A 5,371-nucleotide genomic window follows, 5' to 3' on the forward strand; every position below is an offset into this window, starting at 1 on the left:
TGTAAAGTATAATGTTTGAATTAAGAATTTTGTTAAAAAAGGACTGTTCTATTTGAAATTTTTAATTAGAATACTTTTATCATCGAGTTTTATTATTCTCTTAATTAGTTCATTTTTATTTAAGAAATGATAATAAAATATACTAATCTATAAGACATCAAAAAATGGAAAAAAATAAAATATTGAAAAAATTAATCAATTGTTTAAAAAGTTTGATTAAAAAAATAAATTTATATAAGAAATAAAATGTATGACAAACAACAACAATTGTTTACAAAATAAAAGGGGCTAAGAAATAAAAATATTTAGAAAATAAAATAGTTTAATAAATTAAATTTTAGGAAAAAAAAGAGATTCAAAAATATTATTTAAACTGATAATAGAATTTAAGAAAATGACACAATTGAAAAAAAGTAATCAATTAAAAAATTTAATTGTTGAAAAAATAAAATTAAAGAAAAAATGAAATGGTTAAATAATAAAATTGATGTAGAAACAAAATATTATAAGAAATTAAATATTTAAAAAATTAAATTGTTTAAAAACTAGAATTAGTTAAAGAATGAAATTAAGAAAATCAATTATTTTTTTAAATTACAAATTTTGAAAAAAAGAATTGTTAAAATAAACGTTAAAGATATTTGGGCCGTAAAATTAAAAATTATATTTTAAACAAATTTATGTAAATTTTAATTAGAATAATTTTATCAATAATTATTAGTATTCACGTAGTTAATTAATTATCATTCAAGCAATGATAATAAATGCCATTATTCAATCAGATATTGGAAAAATAGAAGTGTAAAAAGTAAAATATAAAAAAAAATGTTTGAAAAATTAAATAAAAAAAAATATTTAAAAAAGTAAAATAAAGAATGCAAACTTAAATAATTGTTCATAAAATTGAAGGGGATGAAAAATAAAATTTTTAAGAAATTAAATTTCAGAGCATGATATTGTGGGGTTCAATAACGTTTGAATATTTTCAATGAAATTGCAATAAATGATATTTTGGGGATCAATAATGTTTTAAATTAAATTACGGTATATGACATTGTATCAATAATTCTTCAAATTAAATAAAGATCTATAATACTGTGGGGATCAAGAATATTTCAAATTTGGATCCCTGAACAACTGATATTTTTTGGCGCTAAATAAAATATAGGGAACTTGACAAAATTGTAATATATTAGATCCCTATTGTAAATTTTTGGACCCATAACATAGGTAAACTTGGGGCCACTAAGTTAAGAATAATTTCGGCATTTTCGGCACTAAATAAAATATAGGGGACTTAACAGCATTGTAATTTTTGGGTCTCTATTGTAAATTTTCAAATCCTTAACATAGTAAACTTGGGGTCACTGAGTTAAGAATAATTTCCGCCATTTTTGGCACTGAATAAAATATAGGGGAAGGATCGACATTGTGATTTTTAGATCCCTAATTCAGAATCACGGCACTAAATGAAATATCGAGGGCTCACTGAGTTACAAATAATTTCCGGAATTTTCGGCATTCCAGACGGTTATATAAAATTTTATCTGCACATATTGTTGATCCCCGCACTAATAAAATAAAACAATTAATGATGATTTAGCCAAGGAGTAAATTTAATTAACCACAATACTAAGGAAAATTCAATTTAGAAAAGACTTGGCTAAACCATTTATAAACAAAGCAGGTCTCACCTTAAGTCTAAATTTAGAAAAAGACAACACGTGTTCTCACGATGAGTGCACAGACGCCAAGAGAGTGATTCAGGCGCTTACCTGCATATTATACGAACTGGAGGAATCACATAAATTGGGGGAAATGCTGATGCGCACAACTTAATTTCCGTAATTCGCAACGGTCGAAAAGGAGATAGACGACGAGATCTGCTTCCTATTTGTCTATCCTATCATCCCGTCCTTTCTTCATTATTTCTGAACAGCCGCCGTCGAGTGAGGGAAAGATTCCGAACTGTTTCTTTGAGTGGGAGCGAGAGGTAAGAGTCGTTCCCTCGTTGTCAGGGTCGGCTGTATTCCGGTGCTGAGGTGGAGGATCAGGAGCCCCTAATCCTTATTAAAGATGCGAAGTAGGCTTGCCGATTCTCCCGATAAAGAGAAAACACCAAAAAACGGCATCAAACCTTAGAAATGTCTGTTCGTAACAATGACATTTCTACGATAATAATTTTAGGGGAGATTACCTGTCCTTTCATAGAATTTTTGTGGTAACTGCCTCGGTCCATCCTCACCATGATCGTGCCTTGGATCTCAGATGAGCAAAAGAAATAATCTGTTCTATCCTTTATAAGTAAACTCAGCTATTCTACTGTAGAAGTTTGAAGGAGAAGATCTGCAGAAGGCAAAGGCGCCGAATTTTATTACTTTTCGCGTGAACACGAGCGATTTTAATAAGGGAAACTCTACTTAAAATGGATTTTGTGAGTTGCAGAAAATCTGCAACGTCACAATGTTTCATTGTAGTTACACACACATTTGTAAACCAACTCGAATTTAGGGAAAAAATTCGTTCGCTTTAACATTCAGAACGTCAGGTATAATACAAAGTAATACAAAACGTTAAAGCTAAGAAGTCTTTAACGAAAATAAATAGATCTGAATTTTATAATCAACAATCATGTTAGAGTATCTAGTAATTAAATTAACTTTATGTTTAACTTAAGTCGCGAATCAGTGCTGATTTCATATCCATAAATTGATTTTGTGTTCAGTTTTCAAAAAGCTTATTGCCTTCCTTTGGAATGAATCCTCTCTAGCTTCTATGTAGTGCCTGGAGATATGTTAAAAACAAGATCTGTTCGTTACGAGAGATGTAAATTTACTCAGTAACAGGTCCTAAAAGAAAAGGATCAAAACCTTTTTTTTGAGAGTACTTAAAGTGCATGTACGGAGTAAGTAGGCTGCAATTTTCACAAAACGAATTTGCATAACTGTCAGAATCTTGTCATGTTTCGCTTCTTCTGACTAAGCCTCTATATTTCGAAATTGATATTCTCATTTACTAAAAATTGGTTGTTTTTTAACCTTTTCATGGAGACTTTCATCAAACTTCTGAATTGATACTCTAGTAAATTTTTGAAAGGGCCAGAATAAGCACGGTTGCGTAAAAAGGTGTGGCCATTTGTCAATGATCAATTCAAGCGTGGGAGGCTGATACATATCGTTCCAAAATAATCTTTGTTTATGATACGTGTGTGATAACAGTTTCTCAATATTGCCTTCATCTTCTACAAATTATAAATCCATGAAGTCATACATTTTTAATATTATTCTCTTATATTCAAGAGTTTCCTCGATCTTGTTTGCTGGTATATTGTCGCTTTAAATAATTAGAAGGATCTTCTAGTTTCTGCAGAATGCCATTGTAACATTTGCAAAGATCTGAGGAGCTTAATGTCTTACCCGTAGAAAATTATACTGCTCGCATGACATGAAAGCATCATTCCTCCCTGGCTGCTGTTCTATTATTTCAGCAGCCTACCTTACCTTAGCTGAATTCTTATTTCTACCTACCTGTTCTACCTGAATATTCTTAAACAATTTCATGTTTGATGGAAGCCAGATCTGATCTTCTTCTAGTACCAGTATTGGCTTATTGATACTGGAATAATGTGCAATCTAGTCAATACCATCCACCACTGTTTTGTCATTCTCGGTAACTAGTTTTCTTGCAAAAAAGTTAAGTTTTTCGCAGCGTTTCTGGGTGACGACTTCAACTTATTCCTCATTGCCGAAAGGAACTGCGTACTTCTGTTGTCGATCGCCGGACTGAATGTTGATACGAGAAATCTGAAATAATATAAAGTGAATCACAATTTTTCACTTCAATAAGAGAACAAATCTGAAGTAGTTGCTTTCAAAGTTTAAATATATCAATGCATTTAATAAATTTGTTATGTGTAAAACAATCGCAATGAGAAAAGAATTTTGAAGGTAACTAAGTTACGCATAAATTGTCAAATGAAAGAAAGAAGTGCATTACTAACGAGTAGTATTGAACCTCATCTTTTTATGTAAATTAGGGTTTTTTTGAATGGTAATATATTAATAATCACGATATAAAAATGATATACTAAGATATTTGCATTATGTTTTATAAAATAAAGAGCATACTTCCAAAATGAATATGCTACTTTGACTTACAAAGGAAGTACTGAGTAATTTGAAGAATTTAAATTAGAATTGGTTAAAAATATTTACTGGCACATTAAAAGTTGTTACTTCAGCAATTGGATCCGAGAATAATGAGGAATAAGGAAATGTAAGGAAGACCTCGCTTTAACATTTATTTTCATATAAACCGGCATGTAAATCAAAAAGAAGTTTCTTTACCATTCCAACAAAGTTATGCTTAATGGATTTTTAATGGATGTCTTTCAGCCAGTGATTAGGTATAATTTTGGGAATATGTGAAATATCTAATCTCCGTTTTAAATTACCCATGTTTGTTTTAAATCATAATGCCCATACACGTTTTAGAGGACCAAAGTGCTTGGTGAGCTTTGGGTAATTGCGAAGGTTCTCACATTTTAAAATCAACCTTTCTGCAGAAAAAATTTCATTCTGAGACGTAAATAATTTTCTATTTCGAACTGCAGTATAGCTATTTGTCCATATGAGAAAGCTGTAGTGCATAATATTATAGCACAAATTGTTCTCACGTGCAATATAATTTTTCACGAAGGGTCCTTAAAATCCAATTTTCCTGTTATCTTTTTGAAATTAATTTATTTTATTTCTATAAAATTTTTTATTTTATATATGGCGAGAAGATCCTATAAATACATCCGCTGGCCCTAAAAGGTAAATTCACAAGGGACATGGGTTATTCTTAACCTAAAAAATGAACTTTTACACTCTCACAGATTATTTGCTAATGCAAAGAACAATAAACTTTATTCAGTCCGGTTTCGATACAAATTCTCGTGGCATGCGGCTTACAAAAAATGGCCCCTATTGTAGCTATGGCCACGTTATTATGACATTATCTCCCAAAAGAATTTACTCACATCAATACTTTATACAATCAAAGAAAAGTTGGAGAGAAGCTTAAGAATCGTGCGTATCGACGCCATTTTCCTGGAGACGAGCAACATTTTGTGAAACCCTAATCTAAACGAAAAAATAGGCGGCAAAACGACCGAAATAAAGAGAAAATCGGACAAGTACTCTCGCGAAACAATGAAAGTACCAACCCCAATCTTAACACGATAAAGCTCTCTTGGTCGTTTTTTACAAACCATAATCTACAAACTAATACCGACCACGAGGTGCGTTCCTGTTGCGCCAACGAGAAAGCCGGTAGGTTTGAGTGAAACTCTTGTTCACCATGACTAGTGACTCTCGAAATCCACTGA

General features: G+C 31.1%; 1 protein-coding gene across 2 annotated transcripts in view; it reads right to left on the reverse strand.

Moving 5' to 3' along the window:
* LOC117172538 overlaps positions 1 to 1,745 on the reverse strand; it is a 26,939-nt gene extending 25,194 nt beyond the window's left edge. For both annotated transcript variants that reach the window (XR_004467035.1, XM_033360578.1), the window contains exon 1: positions 1,695 to 1,745. The gene's annotated coding sequence lies outside the window, so the exon portion shown is untranslated. The remainder of the gene's footprint in view (positions 1 to 1,694) is intronic.
* Positions 1,746 to 5,371: the final 3,626 nt, after the last annotated feature.

This window comes from Belonocnema kinseyi, chromosome 1, assembly GCF_010883055.1.
Source record: "Belonocnema kinseyi isolate 2016_QV_RU_SX_M_011 chromosome 1, B_treatae_v1, whole genome shotgun sequence".
Lineage (NCBI taxonomy): Eukaryota > Metazoa > Arthropoda > Insecta > Hymenoptera > Cynipidae > Belonocnema > Belonocnema kinseyi.